At 39.5% G+C, this 18,299-nt stretch overlaps 1 protein-coding gene across 5 annotated transcripts in view; it reads right to left on the bottom strand.

The window, feature by feature from the left end:
- Positions 1-18,299, bottom strand: part of ARNT2 (aryl hydrocarbon receptor nuclear translocator 2) — a 149,708-nt gene that overhangs the window by 119,527 nt on the left and 11,882 nt on the right. Inside the window, exon 1 of one of the 5 annotated variants that reach the window (XM_039491846.1) lies at positions 2,423-2,447. The exons of the other annotated variants lie outside the window; for them this stretch is intronic. The gene's annotated coding sequence lies outside the window, so the exon portion shown is untranslated. Of the gene's footprint in view, positions 1-2,422; positions 2,448-18,299 lie in introns of those variants that run through there. 5 annotated transcript variants of the gene reach the window in all.

The raw sequence follows: 18,299 nt of genomic DNA, 5'->3' as shown, positions 1-18,299 counted from the left end.
AAGGCAAAGGGAAAAAACTTCTTTAGGAAATGGACAAATACACTTTTCAAAATCATGAAGAATTAAGATATGCAACCACTAACAGATCACAAAGGGTTTTACCACCTAGTACAGGCACATTTAAGAGGAACAAAATAAAATCACATTTGTGAATTCAGAACTTGCCAGGTGAAAATATAGACACCATGAAGAATATTTCAGAACACCTTCAGTAAAATCTAATTGTAAATTTAGTCACATCACTCTGGCATGTTAATTACAGAGAAAGAAAAACCCAGAGAAATTCCACACAGCAGTACAAATTTAAAATATAATTATTTTACAACTTTATTAATATTATTATACATACATACCATTGACAGGTAGGTTAAATAGACAACAGGTCAGAAAAATTTGCCATTACATAGGATATGCAAAAGAAGCAATAACCTTTAATTGCTCTTAACTCAGCACAATTTTCATATCAAATAAGTAATAAATATAATAAATCCCACCTCTACAGAAGAATTTCTTTCCTGTAACTAAAACCTTCTTGAAATAAATTTTATCCGCATATGAGAAACATCAGAAACCTCTGGGAAGAAATACAACTGCATTGGTATTCTGCTCAGAAAATGTCATCACAGATCTGTTTACCTTAACTGTGGACCATGATTCAGCCAGCAACAACCATCTTGCATACTGATCAATTTACTTGCAGCAAAATTACTAACATTTTCTACATTAACCACACAGGTTCTGGAAAATAGTTAATAAAATTAAAAAAAAATCGAAGTATATAATATGGGCACTATTTTGTTACATTTTTCATTCCAGCAAGATGCATTGTATTTTATGGAGCTTCTCCTGTTATCCTATTGTGCATAATATGACGTATTCTATTATATACAATTATTAAAGGGACATTTGGGGGAAGTTTAAAGTAAGAGCTTTATCATCTTTAGGATTCACAGGTGAATGTTAATTGCACATTAAAAAAAATGTTAAACCATGCAACTAAGTATGTGATTCTTAATGAATCTGTTTTTATAGCACGTTTGGCAGTATGTGCAGTCCTGGAACCTTAATAAGAGTGCAGGAGAGCTGGAGTATTGTTAGTGCAGTTCAGCAGCATCAGGAAACCCCAAAGAGTCCCTGCACCCAAAGAGCTTTGGGCAATTTTGAGGGGGTACATCAATTTTTGCATATTCAACCTGAGACATCTCAATGGGGCCTGATTTTCAGAGGGTGGGTGGGTGCTTTGAAAATCAGGGCCCTGGAGGGTGTCTAAAGCTGGGTACCCAAAAATGGTGGCACCCAAAAATAACTAACCACTTGTGAAAAAAATCTTGGCCTATAACTGAAACTTATCAAGTGAAAGGATACTTCATTCTTGAGGCATAGATATGAAATACTACTTTTAAAAGTAAAAACAAAACCCATATTATCAGTGCATGAAGCTATTTATGTGGCAATTTCTGACCTTGGATAAGAACGTGCTATTCCAACGGACTTCAATAATTTTTATGGATATGTATCCAAGGGCAGAACCTGGCCCAATAAAAGCTTACTAGTCTAGAATATTATAGGATACCAAATAAGCAGTGTATCAGAGCCAAGCTCTACAATGAGAAACACAAACTTCACTTATGAAACAGCAATTTTAGATAAGAAACTGCTTTAATTGCTTCATAAAAGGACAGAGGAAGTTATATATTTTATTATTCTACACCTATTACAGCAGACTGCCAAAAATCATAAAAAAATAATTATCTAACACTTAAAGTGTACATTAAGTAACTGTCCCAAAGGAAATTAATTATTTTAGTGCATTTTTAGAAAAGATGTTTGTAGATGTAACTGGGAAATTAGGTGCCAAATTTTTAAATAAAATGGGTCCATGTGCAATTCTACACTTACATTAGCTCACACAATTTCCACAGTTCCATGTACATTTTTATATGCAGCCTGAAGCCTCATTTTTCCCACATTTGGCCCTGAAAATACATCCTTGCCTATGCAACAGTGATCTGTGCTCATAAATGTGCATATTGTAGGTTTCTCTAAGTGTACTACTTCTGCTTCCTGTGCAATTTGTAGCATGCTGTACTAAAAGCTATTCACAACTCTAAATAGTTCTCTTTTCTAAACTGGGAAATATTTCTATATTTTGTTTTAATCAGATTAATAGTCCAGAGTTTTCAAAACTGCATAATTCAAGGCTAGGTCAATACTAAAAACTTTTAACTATATAGTAACATTGGTTAAGTGTGTGATTTTTTGTGACATTTCTATATCAGCAAAAGCCCTACTGCAGGCACACTTAGACTGGCATAAAAGTGTCTCTCAGGCCTGGTCTACACGGGGGGGGGAGGGGGGGGGGGAAATCGACCTAAGATACGCAACTTCAGCTACGAGAATAGCGTATCTTAGTTCGACTTACATCGCATCCTCACGGTGCAGAGTCGATTGCTGTGGCTCCCCCGTTGACTTTGCTTCTGCCTCGCCAAGCTGGAGTTCAGCAGTTAACTAGAGAGCAAATCGGGGATTAATTTATCACGTCTACACTACACGCGATAATTCGATCCCTGATAGATCGATTGCTACCTGCCAATCCGGCGGGCAGTATAGACATACCCTAACAGTGTAGCTTATTTCACTTGGGAACCTGGTTTATACTGCCAAACATGCTCTAGTGCAGACTTGGCCAAAAAAACAAAAAACAAACAAACACATTTTGCAGTGACAGTTTGATTCAGCTCACAGTAACAGCCATCAGTGCTGGTGACTATGTGAAATGAGAGGGTGGTTTCTTTTCCCAGTTGATTAGTGAGAAACACCTGAGTAAACTGGGGAAGTTGCCAACCACAGAAGCTGAGCAGCATTGCCAATGCCAGAAGTTTAACAATCATGAGTCAGAACCCCCTCATCCACCTCCCACCAAAATAAATATGTTATTGTCCTAAAACTCATAGGATTTTTCAAAAGAATAAATCATGGTTTTGGGGGGCCGTCTTCTGGTTTTTAAACTCTCTCTGTTCATCCCCAACATATCTGTGATGATTAAAGGCTGAAAATTCAACCTTATTGCACACAAATATGTAGGCACCAGCTTCTATGTGCTCCTGCTCCCTGACTCCTTCCCACCTCCACAGCGAATGGTTCATCACTGATTCACCTTCATCTCTTCTCTAATTCTCATCCTTTTCTCCTCACTCCCGTTTTTTCATTCCTCTCTTCTTAGCATACTAACAGCTTCCGGCTTCGGAAAGGTGGCACTTCTTGCATCACTCTCCAACAGATATGTACAATGGCATTGTCAACAACTTCCAGCAAGCTACCCTCCAGGTTAAAAGAGAATTTGCTTGGACTTCAATTGTTCAAAGGAGCAAAGGATAAAGAAGGATCCTTAGTGCTCTATTAACTTCAGTTGAGCTGAACACTTAACACAAGTGGAGGGTCTGGCCCCTGTTGTTTAAAAGATTCCATCAATTCCAGGGACAGATTTTCAAAGCCAATTTTGCAACCTCTGCAAATTGGCCAGTGGTAAGAACCATGGGGTGTGCCCCCAGAAGTCCCAGACATGGAGGAGTGCAGCATCAGTGAGGACACAGTAACTCGAGTAGAACTACTCAGACCTGGGCTAGGCTAACCCAAGTGCTCAGACCCACCTGATGCTGATCGCCCAAGGTAAGACCGAGGCTATGCAGAGTTAATTCTGAATTTTGTTTTGTCTTCTGGAGAATGGGAGCAGTCCTTCTGAAAGCAGCGCAAAATATGAACCACAGTTTTTAACACGTGGATCGGAGCATAATTAAGATCAACACTCGAATAAGAGCCCAGGTTAGCTCTGCAGTGAAGACATACCGAGTGTCAAATATTCAGGCACAGTTACATTCACAAATAGACAACTACATGTGTAAATTGGGTAGTCACATAGCTAACGACCCAATCTGCATTCTCAAAAGTAAGGATTTCATGTGAAGTTCACTGGCCAATCTGTGGAGGCTTCAAAGTTGACATTGAAAATCTGTCCATGGAATTGATGGAATATCTAAACAACAGGGGACAGACCCTCAACTTGTGCAAAGTGTCATCGCTCAGCTGAAGTTAATAGAGTTATGACAATTTTCACCAGCTGAGGATCTAGGCCTAGGCCAGGGGTTCTCACAACAACATTTTTGGTGACCTCAAAGTGTGGCCATCAACTCTTGCTGGTGGCCGCGCTGACAATTTTTCCTAAAATACTTAATTTACTTTAGGAAAAACAGATCTATATGCACATACATATGTCCAAATAATTGTAATTTATTGAATCTTTTTGCAGACTCAATAATAAAAAGTATGTACAGTTGTCTCTCTTAGGACCTAAACAAAACAGAAACACAAATAAGGTGCTCCACAAGTTCTTGGTTTTTTTGCTGTTGCTTCTTTTCCTTTTTTTGGTTGCTTTTATAAAAGGACTTGCTAGCTAGGAAGTCTGCTGCTGTGAAAAGTGATATTAAACATAAAAATATCACTTTTCACAGCAGCAGACTTACTCAGTCCTGGCAAGACCGGGGACAAATTAAGCCTTGGATGGAGTGGAAGTGGGAGACAGGGAGGAATCCATGACAGGCCAGCAGAGGCCAGGGACAATGGGGGGGTGAGCCCCGCAGCTGGGGGTTGGAGCCCCGTGGCCAGGGCCTGCTGCCTGCCACTCAAGGGCTGGAGCCCAACCCTACATCCCCAGGAAGGTGGGGGACTCACTAGCCGGCTCCTCCTCCAGCATGTGTGTCTCCAGAGGGGACAGGGTCCAACTCCTGCTGGTGGTCCCCAGGGAGGGACCACTGCTTTGCCCCTCCCCCCCCCCATCACTGCCCAGGAGGCCGTGGCTGCAAGAAAAGCCCCTGGTGGGCACATTTGAGAAACGCTGGCCTAGGCCCTCATAGAGCACAGAATATATTGCCATACAGAGGTACAGCGGGAATCTTTAGGGATGCATATTTTAATTTGTCCTCGTTTTGTTGTTTAGCCATTCAAGATCATTTGATCAATTTTCCCACATTTAATAAGTATTAATCAAATGATTCTCCATCACAAGAAGATTAGGCTTCCCACACAATGCAGCATTTCCATTTAAAATAAATTATCATTCTCCCTCCCCCTATGATATTTTGAATGTGCTTAAAATAACTGCATAAGTATAAGCTGTGTGCAAGGACAGCAAGAAAAAGTTTCTCTACATTTTTTTTTTGTAAATTTTACATACTTTATTAGAACTAACAAATGCAATATAGGATTGTTCCATCATGCATGCAGCACCAGATCTACAGAATCTCAATTTTACATGTAGTGACTTTATCCATTAACATACAAACTGAAGCAACGTAACATACATCCAAACTGTGCAAATAAGCACAAAGAGGAAAACTAAGGAAGCATAATGACTCTTCTTCAAACTTTCCCAAAGATAGATTGTGCTTAGTCCATTAATTCATCATTTAATATTTTCATTTAGTGTGTTTGTTTAGTTATTTTGGTTGGCATTCCACCAGAAATTCATGTACAGGAAATGTGTTTTCCTTTTTAAAATGGAACACTTAGCAGATGACATACAGCAAAACACCAGGAGGTAAAGTGGAAGTTGTAACACAAGAATATGTGAAAACTAGACATCACAATATTGCATTAGATTTTTAAAAAATTACACACACACTCTCTCTCTCTCTCCCCAAAGGCCATCATTATTTATTACTTGAAAATGATGGGTGAGATTCTTGTCTCTGTTCCACCAGTACACAAACAGCCTCCGTGGAGTTACTCTGGATTTATATTTGTATAATAGAGTTCAGAGTCTGTCTCAGCGTGAGCAAAAAAATTATCTTACTGTACTTTGCTGAGATCCAGATTGTACCCAAATCCTGTCGCATTTTCCTCCACAACATTTCTAAGATCTGACATTTTCTGTCCAGATAGAGCACCTAGATGAGAATTTTGCTATCTCCAGCCTTGCCTGCTGTAATTACTTGTTCTCCTTCCCCAAATCCCACCTTACTATCTTGTTACATCCCTCCACCCTATTATATCATGTTTGAGATGATCTGCAGACTCTTCTGGGAAATTGTTTCTTTTTATCCATTTGGGAGGATGCCCAGCAAACTTTTGGGTTTTGTGACAAATAAGTAATTATAACTGTTCAACACTTTATTATTCACTATTGCAGACTATGTTTTTAATCCACCCATCTTTAAATTATTTATTAAAAAAATCAATACTTCACTATTAATTTCAGTGTCATCATCATCAATATCTGGCCTTTAACTTTTCATCTTGGTCGGTATTAATTACTTTCATCAACTGAAGTTGATTTAGATCTCTACCAAAAGTCAATTTTTGATCATTAAAATCCAGAGCTATATTGTTCATACAGAAGACTCCGCTGTCAGTTTCCAAGAATTACTTTACAGTTGCTTTTAGAATATTTATGGTGCTATATTGAGAAAAAAATAAGCCAGACCAATATTATTCAGTGCTGTTCCAAAGTTTAAATCATAGCAAGATGACAAAATATCCCATTCTGAGAGGTGCCGAGTGCCCTCAATTTTTATTAACTTCATAAAGCATAGTGAATAGTAGTAAATAGACAATGAATTAAAGTTAATGGATAGTAAATCTACTTAAAATGTTAACTGGGATTGATTTTAACCAACTGCAGCAAGACACCAGTAACTCAGCCTTCCTGGGTAGCCAAACCTTTTCATTGCTCCTCCCCAAGCTGTTATCTCCAGCCACAAAGATACCAAAGTCGTATGAAAGTTTTATTACATGATTTGAGATGCATTAGGTTCATGATCCCTGTCCATACTTTCTGTTAAGCCAACTACAATACAAACTTGTTACCAAAACATCTTGAGTGTGGGAGTCAGAACAATTTTTCTAATTTTAACTTTCAGCTTGAGAATACTGCCAGCAGATTTCTGCTAATAATTATTCGAGTTTTTAAAGGAATTTCCTTTCATCGTTCCTGGACTCCAATTATAATTGCTTTTCATAAGAATCTTTGCAGTCCAGTTTTACCAGCATGAATATTCACAGAAAGTCATGTGCACAAGTATTGCAGACATCAAATTTTAAATTTTGCTCAATCATCAATTCATTCTGAGAACCAAAGGATATCATGTGACTTACTTCAAACATAACAGAGTACAAATACTGAATACCAAATGTCAAATACTCAGAAATATTTGTAATCCATAAAGCTAAACCATTTTCAAAATTTCATCAAATAACTGAACATATAGTTTTGATGAAATCATAATCAACTTGCAACTGATCAAGCAAAAAATTAATAATTTTACCACTCAAATTATTCATTGCAAATAGCTTACTTGCATCTTTCAAATGATTTTGTAACTCAATCATTGTATCTGCATAATAAAAAATCATGTTGCAGTAGGGATGTATAACTTTTACGTTTCATTCAGAATACCACGCTGGGTCTATCAAATACTTAATTGTCAGTAAATTTAGGGTATCACTGGGCATGCTTAGTTAACCAATGTCTATTGTATTAAAAAATTACTGCATCATTAAACAATATTTTACTGACCGCACTAGTGTCTGCAATCCTGCTTGGTCAGCAAGCAAGGGATATTTATTTAATGTTATGATACTGAACTGACCTTTTATGTGTTTCCAAATCCTTAATCATCATCATAAATCAAACTGAAGAGAAAATTAAAAGTACAGTTGCCAGAAAAGTCACTCAGTAAAAATGACAATATGAGGATTCCTTATTGAGTCTCTCTCCCAGATTTCCAGTTTGAGGTTCCTTAGTCTACAAAGATTTCCCACCCGCTCTCCCCCACTTTAAACTCCAGTTCTGCAAACTCAGCCTGGGTTCAAGACATTTAGTTGTGTCCTTCTGCACCCTACATCACCACCAGTAAATAAAGACCCTCTGATTAATATTTAGCTGGCATTTTTTTCTATTAATGAAGCAGAAAAGAATCCAGCATTGAAAAAATGCTTTAAAATAAACATTAATACTATCCATTGAATTTATATAAACATTGAATTCTACCAAGGTTAGGTAAAGTCTAGTCTACAGGCTGCAGGAAAGCGCTGGGAACCAGGGAATCATGGGTTCAGATGTGACTGATCCTTGGACAAGTCACCTAAAAAGGGTATTTCTTTATTGTCCCCAAACTGAAGTTTCCGGCATTTAGCAGTGGATTCTTTCAGTCAGATATCTAAATGGAGATTCCCTAACACTCCATCTTACAAAATTAAGTGCCCTAACATCTCATGTATTGACTCTTTTCACAGTCTTCGTCAGTCGTTGGAAATTATCTCAAAAAGGTCGACGTTTTTTGCAGTTGAAAAGATTTGGCCAAAGGAAGATTATGATTTTTCTGCCCTTAACAGCATAATAAATGTCACTGGAGCAGCAAAGAATACTAGTCTTTCCCTTGCTGTCTGAGTATTACACTCTTTATGTCTGTGAGTAAAGAAGGAACAAATAAAAACCCATCCGTTTCTGGAAGTGCAGAAGGTAATTGCAGGGGTGGGGTGGGGTGGGGTGGGTTTTTTTATTAGATTGTAAAATCTTTCATTCCAACTGGTGCCCCAAAGAGAACGCCCTCAGAATAAGACATGAGGGAGAGCTTTATAAATAAATACACAACTCAGCCAGCCTTGTTGCAGGAGAATCTCCGGGGAAATATTAGTTTTACCATACTCCCAAGAGTTTGCCACAAATGTTGAGAATCTCAAGTCCTGCTTAACTTCATTACAAAGAACTGTTTTCTGAACATTAAACCTTACAGTTTGCTTTTGTCAGAGTTACCGTGATCTAAATTAAATTAAATTAAAAGTAAGCTTTCCTATGTTTTCAGAAGGAGGTTGTTACCCTTAGAAACCACTATTACTGCATTTTCCAGAATTACAATCACGGGGTTTCACTAGCAATTTACCGTCAGAACCACTAAGCAGACATTCTTTCCCTGGCTTTTTAAACAATTGAAGATCTAAAGTAATGGAAGATTGTTTCTCCTTCCATGCTCCCTTATTCAGATTAAACATTATGTCACATTCACTAGAAGCTGCTTGTTCCCAGAAGTATACAGTCAATCTGTAGATGCTTTGAACATGGAAGTGAAGAATGTTATTGAATAAAATTCTCTACAAACAAGTAGGATGTTTATATAAAAGCCTTGACAGAACTGAATTTTTCACATTTCTATCTGGAAGAGCAGCAAGACAGCCTTTACATATGTAAACACGAAGGAAACATGAAATCACACCAAATGTCAGATTTGGCAACCAAGTTCTAGCTAATAGCAGAATTCTGCATAACTGCATACCAAAGAACCTGTAGTTGTCTGCTACATTTTATAAGATACACCCTTTTCAGTGTTCATTTTTTTTATTTGTAAAGACAGACTAAATAGCCTATTTCAAGGAGCGGCCTTCTACAGTTTATACACCACACAACCACACCAAACAGCGTGTTTTTCCTTCCTCTAGCAAGCCATCGCATGCTTTCCACAATAAAGATGAACAAACGCTTGAAAGACATGCATGCCATTTTTCGGCTTTTTAAGTGTGCGTGAAGTATTACTGAACCATTTGGTAATGTTGCATGTGTGTTGAATATTTCACCCTCATTTTTAAATCCAATTGTAACGACCCAACAATAGGTTAGAATGCTTTCAAAAGCAGTGAGCAGTTGATGGAATGAGTAAGCAGAGAGCAAGTTGCAAAACACATATTAAAACTAGAAAAAACATGGGAGCTGTAATAGTTTAATAGTGAAGGATAAAAGGTGGTGTTCCCAGGCCTAGGTGTATATTTTGTTAAGACAATTAAAGGATATGTGTTTTGCCTTATCACTAACATATCTAGCATACTGAGTGATGAATGTTAATATGGCAAATGTAACAACTAACATCCCCGGAATGAAGGATACTTGTTTGTTCCAGAGTAGCAGCTTTTAGTTTTATACCTACATCTTTTCTCCCTAAGCTCCAGCAAAAAACTGATAACCAATGAAAGATACAATTGGTGTCATGCTTCCACGGTTGTGATTCAAATATCAATCCCGCAACTGAGCTACTGGGTAACTGTAAGAACTTAGAGAAGGAAAACTTGAAGGACTTAATAACATACATAGAAGGCTAGCAAAGATTAGTTCAGAACAGACATGGATGGCTGAGTTTTGTTTGTGCCCTGAGCAACATTTCATGGTCTGGGAAGGATTCAGATGAGTTCACATGTGAAAAGCGACACTGGTTTCCACATAGGAAAGATTCTAATCACTCTAAATATTAGCATGCTGTGGAACAAGCTTCTTCACTTTATTGCTGAATATGGTTGAAACTATAAATAATTTTTATATCATCAATCATTTTGTTCTATCACTTTGGGAAAAAATGGATACACTGTTTGTTGCAGGTCCAGACTCTGATATCTCTCCCTTAAAAGTGAATTTTAGCTTTGAAACTTCTCTTACTAAGGCTACGTCTACACTACCACTTATGTCGGTATAACTTATGTCACTCGGGTGTGAATAAGCCAATCCCCCTGCATGATGTAATTTCTAACGACTTAAGTGCTGGTGTGGACAGCACTGTCAGTGGAAAAACTTCTCCTGCTATAGCTGCCGCCACTCACTGAAGATGGATTATTTAAGTCAACAGGAGAGCTCTCCCCTATCGGATTAGAGAGGCTACACGAGAGAGTTTAAAGTGGCACAGCTGCACTGTGGTAAGCTCTCTACTGTAGCCATAGCCTTAGACTATTATTTGTATTACTGTCAGACCTAAAAGCCCCAACCAAAACAGGGCCCCACTGGGCTAAGCTCTGTACCAATGTAATGGGTTTGGAGAAGGCAATATATTAACATCAGGTATAGCATTTATTTCCCTTTTCTTTACTTCAGCTTACCTTTCTGCTGTGGTAGAGCCCAGAGCTAGGTCTGTTCAGGACCTCTATATAATGCAGAATTAATCTGATAAAAGGAGAGTGGCATATAATCTCTAACGGAAAGGGTTCACTAAAATCTATCGATATTAATACACTATATTTTATGACCCGTGAAACAACTGAATACTTTCAATAAGAACTCTTTCAGTATTTCCCTCTCCCCTCAAACTATTAATACTTGTTACAATCAAGTTCAAATGCAAAATATAAATTATTTTGCATACATACAGACATTCCCCCAGGACTCTTCTCTGGGAGGATTTACCCTTCTCCATCTTGGTGGAATGGGGTCCTAACTCTCTGTAGGGCATGCAAACTCCTCAATGTCTGGGAAATTCAGATCCAACAACATCCTTTGAATTTTTCAAAATTATAGTCTGTTTTCTTTACATCACAAAACTGCAGCAATTTCAAAATCATTTCTGCTTTTCATATGCCAGCTGCATACGACAAAGGAAAGAACTATATTTCTTGACCCTAAGGCAAGGATCGGCAAGCTTTGCTCCGCAGCCCGCCAGGGTAAGCACCCTGGTGAACCGGGCCGGTTTGTTTACCTGCCGCATCCACAGGTTTGGCCAATCACGGCTCCCACTGGCCGCAGTTTGCCACTCCAGACCAATGGGGGCTGCAGGAAGTGGCAGGGGCCAAGGGATAAAACAAAGACAGAGGAAGTTAATTGATACTCATTATTAAAGCAAACTGATATATCATTCAGAGTTCTCATAGCGATACATTTTATATTAATCTCTCTTTCTTGCTATTACCATCACCACCACATGAGCAGTTGAGGGGGGAGGACAGAAGGCACTGAAGGTGAAGAAAAGCAGTTCTGTTTTACTCCTACCTAGCACCTTTAACTTTGCCCATGTTTAGTCAGTGACATTTGTGCATAGGACCTATCATTAAAAGCATGCACCTCTACTATTTAAGTTAAAGAAGAAAAACTCAACAGCTGGTAGCAGTAATAGGCTATTATACTCTATGTCAGGGGTTCTCACACTGGGGGTTGGGACCCCTCAGGGGGTCACAAGGTTATTACATGGGGGGTCGCGACCTGTCAACCTGACACTCTATCCTAACTTAGAATACAAGTTCTGTTACTGTAACACTTAACATTTTTAATAGCTCCTCCAAAAGTGCTGAACAGGTGTCCCCTGTACAGAGAAGCTAGAATTCTATATTAGCTATTACTGTACATTGCACAACACACATCTCTTTAATACAAAAAGAATATTCAAACAATTGGGCAAATGAACTGAACAGTGCTAATTTGGTGAACAGTCTCACTGCACCCAAGAGTCCCATGAAAGTTAGCGTCAGTTTGAGGTATAGAATCTAGCTTCCTATTGTCCATCTCAATAGTTGCCCTAGAACATTTTCAAGGTGACACAGTGCTTGAAATTTCTTGACTGAAACTAAACGATTAGGGGTTTGGAACAGGTCCCATATGAGGAGAGATTAAAGAGGCTAGGACTCTTCAGCTTGGAAAAGAGAAGACTAAGGGGGGATATGATAGAGGTATATAAAATCATGAGCGGTGTGGAGAAAGTAGATAAGGAAAAGTTATTTACTTATTCCCATAATACAAGAACTAAGGGCCACCAAATGAAATTAATAGGCAGCAGGTTTAAAACAAATAAAAGGAAGTTCTTCACACAGCGTACAGTCAACCTGTGGAAGTCCTTGCCTAAGGAGGTTGTGAAAGCTAGGACTATAACAGCGTTTAAAAGAGAACTAGATAAATTCATAGAGGTTAAGTCCATTAATGGCTATTAGCCAGGATGGGTAAGGAATGGTGTCCCTAGCCTCTGTTTGTCAGAGGGTGGAGGTGGATGGCAGGAGAGAGATCACTTGATCATTACCTGTTAGGTTCACTCCCTCTGGAGCACCTGGCATTAGCCACTGTCGGTAGACAGGATACTGGACTGGATGGACATTTGGTCTCACCTAGTATGGCCATTCTTATGGCTATCTCAAAAGTGCTCTCATAAGTGAACTTTGTAAAACAACGTCTTGGTGTCCATGTTTACTGACTCTCAGCAGCACTCATCAGGCTGAAATCTATTTCCTGGCCAGTCATAGGGGTCAGCATCCACTGACTTCTGTGGTTACTGGTACATGTGTTACTACTTAGTGTTTAGGAACTTAGACATTTTCCATTTCAAAACAAGATTTTTCTAGCTGACAGCACTTTAAAATCAACCTGCTTTCTGACAATTAAGCAGTGTTCTCACATTACCACCAATAACGAAGATCCTGAGCTAGCAATTTTGTTGATCATGCACGAAACAAAATAAAACCCAGCTCTTACTTCCACAGCTGTATTGGCTCTGCAGTGCTGAGAGAAGTAAAACTTGTTTTTGTCAAAAACAAAGCAAATGTGACTCAGAGGACACAAAGGGGACAGTTACAAGCAGTAACTCGGGGGTAGGCAACCTATGGCACATGTGCTGAAGGCGGCACGCAAGCTGATTTTCAGTGGCACTCACACCGCCCGGGTCCTGGCCATCAGTCCAGGGGGCTCTGCATTTTAATTTAATTTTAAATGAAGCTTCTTAAACATTTTAAAAACTTTTACAAACCTTTACTTTACATACAACAATAGTTAGGTATATATTACAGACTTATAGAAAGAGACCTTCTAAAAACGTTACAATGTATTACTGGCATGCGAAACCTTAAATCAGAGTGAATAAATGAAGACTCGGCAAATCACTTCTGAAAGGTTGCCAATCCCTGCAGTAGCTAAATGCCATTTTTAAAGCTACTTTTATGACGGTAACCACTTTCCAGTGGCTACCATTAAATGCAGCAGCTAGTCAGGGGACTATATTGACCTCTGCCCTGTGACAAGAGTATCAGCTTTTTTAACCGTGACCCATGTCAGGTGATTGGGGACAGAAGCAACAGTACAAGACCAGCATTTGTTTAAATAACAGTAATTGAGAAGCAAGGACACTGCTGAGCCCAGCGCCAGAGTTAACTCTGACAGAGTGGCTGCACCAGATGGAAAGGAAATTGAGTAGTGAGGAGGAAAGTGAGAGGAGAAGGAGAGTGATCTGAACAAAAAGGCAAGGGGAACAGAAAAGAAAAGAAAGGAAAAAAGCAGACAAAAGAGAAGGAAGATAGCATTACAGAAATAGGTTAATAAAAGGAGGCCTTCCTACACCTTCGGAATATGAAAAGGTTTCAGCAGTACTATACCTAGACCTATTTACAATGCAAAGGATTTTCCTTTGTATGCACTATGAAGGCCTCCTTTCCCAAAGAAACACTGGTATCTCCTGGATTCAAAAAGGAGCTCGTAGATTCCTGGAGATTATCTTTTAATGTATAATCCGGATACTGGCTGCCTTCAGCAATCCACACAGCTAGGAAACCCCTTCATAATGATACTGTAACAGGCAGATCCTCTGCTGGTGTAATTTACCCCAATTTGCACTGAGTATCTGGCCTTACAAGTCCCTGTTGATATTTAGAAGCAGACAGTCCATTTGTTATGGATTGCTATTCTGCTATCTTTTTCAGTGTAATTTGTTGCACTTACATTTATTATTAGGAAAAGGAAAACAATTCCAAACTACATAAGCAACACTACACTGGGGACAAGGAGAATAGAACATATATAGTGAGAGACAGGACCTGCGCCACAGAGCATACAATCTAAATAAAAATTTAGATAGACAGACAAAGAGGGTGAGAAAGGGAGTAATTTTACAGAGGCACAGAAATTTTAACTGACTTGCCCAGAGTCAGACAGGAAATCTTCCACAGAGCCAGGAACTGAACCCAGATCACCTAAGTCCCAGTCCAGTGACTTAAATACACGATCATTGTTTCTCACCTTACTAGCATTGATTTTATTAGCATGCTAATTTTCATAAATTAGTGTTGAATTAATGTATTTACTGTGCTCTTCAATTTGTAATTATTTAAATCTAAAAAGTTACCCTATACCTCACACACCTTATCTTCACAAACCATTAAAGTAAGAGAGTTGAATTTGTCTTCATAATGACAAATAATGCCACATCTGTCCTCCTAGCAACTAGCTACATCAATAACCTTATTTTGCATGTGACTGTTTTAGAACTACAGTCGTTTTTCCTTGTCTACCCAAACCTTACAATATTTTTCTTACTGAAATGAAAAATCAGCAACATCACCTCTACAGCAAAACTGTCTTTTTTTATTAAGAAGTGCAGTGAAACATTAAAGCTTGAAGCATCATTTGAAACTAACCATACTATTTTTAATTTGCATATTCAAACATTCCGAGATCAAAATTATATTCTGAAATTCGTCTCTGACTTTAATTTAGAAATATCAGAAAAATATATGCTTTTAATGCAAGTTATTGCTTTGCAGATAGTTTTAAAATTAAACTGCATCACAGAATTGAGTCAAGAGGCACTGAAATAAGACTGAATTAAGGACCAATTCAGTAGTAGGAAAGCTATGAACATCACAGGAGAAAAAGATCTTCAGTTTAACTAAGCCTGATATTAGCTAATGTATGCTCAGTTATAAGGATCTCTGTTTTAACATTATCTTGGACACAATTCTTTGCATCCCACATACTTTTAAAGCCCATTACAGTCTCCATCATTATAACACTCAGTTTATTCCCACGGATGTTGTTAAATTGCTTTTGGAGTTTACCGACTAGTCTACACTACAGTCAGAGCAAAGGTGTTACTACTGTAGCAATAAAGTAGAGAAGTTCCAGGGCTTGAATTCAAATGTATCCAATTATATAGTCTCAAAGATTTCTGAAGCCTAATAGACCGGAGTAGGTTAAAAAAAAATCAAGAATTTTTAAAGGCAAAATTAATGCTCATAAAAGATGCCAGATTGACAGCTTAAAAAAACCTCTGTACATCTACAGAACAGGCAACAGCAGTACCTCAATATCTAATGGATAATTAGGAGGGCTAATAATGATATAGGGAAGTATTAATTTATCTCCATTTTAGAGAGGAGGAATCGGAGGGTAAATTGCCAAATGACACACACAATAAGCTATTGACAGGAACAGAACCCAGATCTCCCGATACCCAGTCCAGTGCTTTAATCACACGTCCAGCCTTCCTCACTTTCAACCCAGAACAGGTGAAACCACGTACAGTATGTGGATCACATTATACTTATTCACCACAGTTTCAGTCCTTGGTCTCTCTGCGGAGAATTCCAACAACAGAGCTGGAGGGCTTGTCTAGACAAAGAGCATGCAGCTCTGGGATGTCAATCTACCCAGCACTAGCCTGCCATGCACTAACTGAAATGGACCGGGCTGCCCTGCACTAAAAGCTCCCAAGTGTGCGTTGATCTACCCCACTATGACACCAAGCACACACAAAGTTTTAGTGCTGAAAGTCCACATGGACAGCACAGCCGGGGGGAGGGATGACCCCTGGCACCCTGGCTGCTCCCCCTCCCTGCAGTGCAGGCTGTTGGTACCCACTCTGCTCTCTCTCCCCCACCCTCCCAGGGGCTGCGTGTGCACGGACGCCCAGGCTGTGTGCACTGTCAGGGTGATGAGTGGGAGCCAGCCTTAAAACTTCCCCACAGCCTCCTGGGGATCCCTTGTCCCTGCCTCCCACAGTGCAGCGGGGGCAGGGATAAGGGATCCCTCGGAGGTGCTGAAGCACACGGCACCCCAAGCCCTGGGGATGCACTTCCCTGCTCCACAGCCAGTTTGACAGGCATGTGTGTGTTCCCTCTGATAAAATGAAGGTATGTCAAACTTGAGAACAAACAAACAGACAAAAAATAAATAAAAACCCAACCAAACCAAAACACCTTAATTGAACATCCTGTTTTAAATATTAAGAATTGCGAAGTTTCATTGTAATAGTTTGACAGCCCTGGACCCTGATGTCCTAATTATCCTCAGAACAGGTGCATGTGAACATTTTCCTGCCACTGGGACTCAGCCCAGATGTGGAGACCCCAATTCTCTGATTAGATGAAAGTTCAGTATAAAACCTTCTCAAACTACAGTCATTCTAAGGAGACAGCCACCAAAGGAGCTAATTATGCGGTTTGCGTTCTCACATGCTCCTTATGGCACCGGAGTCCCATCCAGAGCACTAACTACAGTTAGGACACAAGATGGGCAGTAGAGTTTTCCCACAGTGCACCCCATTCCTAGGGCTAGAGCAGTGGTCTCCGAAGTGGGGTGCGCAAGAGGATCCTTCAGGGTGCGTGGCAGGAGGAGCGCTGCCGAAGCAGCACCGCTTCCCCCCACCCCTCCCACCCCTCGGCAGTTCGGCCGGGAGTCCGAGCGGCTTTTTTTTTTTTTGTGCTTCGACAGTTTGGCTGGGAGCAAGGGCTGCGTGCTCAAAATTTTTTTACTGATTGCGTGTGCAATCCAAAAAGTTTGGAGACCACTGGGCTAGAGTGTCGACATGAGGGAGGGGGTGCTTTAGGCACTTTGAGATGCGTTTACTTTGACTCAGATCTGGGCAGTGCAGTGTGGACACCAGAGACCTGGCTCGAGCCCAGGTCAGAAAATTCTTCACTTGGATTAAAATGCAATGTAGATGCTCAAGTCCAAGTTTCCCCAACACGGGCCACCTGACTTGAGCCCCATTAACCCTAGGCTTACATTGCTGTGTAGACATACTCTTAGTTCATTGCAGGCTAGTGCAAAGTAGATTTACACCCCAGCTTGCCATGCACGAACCTTCTGTCTACACAACCCCTTAGTGCTGCCAACTCACACAATTTTAATCACGAATGTCATGGTATTTGATGTTTTACTTGGAGCCTCAGCTCCTGGAAACAAGTGATTACATGAGAAACTGAACTTTTAAAAAAAAAAAAAAATCATATTTAAGATTCTAGCCCTCATGGTTGCAGAAAAATTCAAAACACAACACAAGTGCACCCTAAAGGATCAAAAACCAGAAGGCAAATAAAAACTTCACATGATTATGTATTTATTTTTAATTTTATGATTTTAAGTCAATCTCGTGATGGGGGGGGCACCGGACTCGAAGTTTTGAATATTTATAACTGGTAATACTGTGGTGCTAGCCTTGGTGGTGGTTTTGTACCATGGACATTTAGGCTCAGATCCTCAAAGGGTATTGATTTCAAGCGACTAGGAATTGCCTTACTCAACACATTTCACGGAGGCTGACAAACAGGTTACAACTTTAAGTCTCTACCAAACTGAGCCAGACTGGAACTGGAAAGGAAACCTCCTGAGCGATCCAGGCCTCACTCCATCTCCAGAAAAAGCAAACATTTATTTCATTAGATAATTTACATTTTCACAGTATCTTGGCTAACAGCAAACATCAGAAGAACAGGAATTTAACTTGGTTAATGAGCAAAATTTTATT

This window comes from Mauremys reevesii, linkage group 10 (assembly GCF_016161935.1).
Source record: "Mauremys reevesii isolate NIE-2019 linkage group 10, ASM1616193v1, whole genome shotgun sequence".
NCBI lineage: Eukaryota > Metazoa > Chordata > Testudines > Geoemydidae > Mauremys > Mauremys reevesii.
Note: the sequence above shows the minus strand (reverse complement) of the source record. Positions and strands in the feature narration are given on the sequence as shown.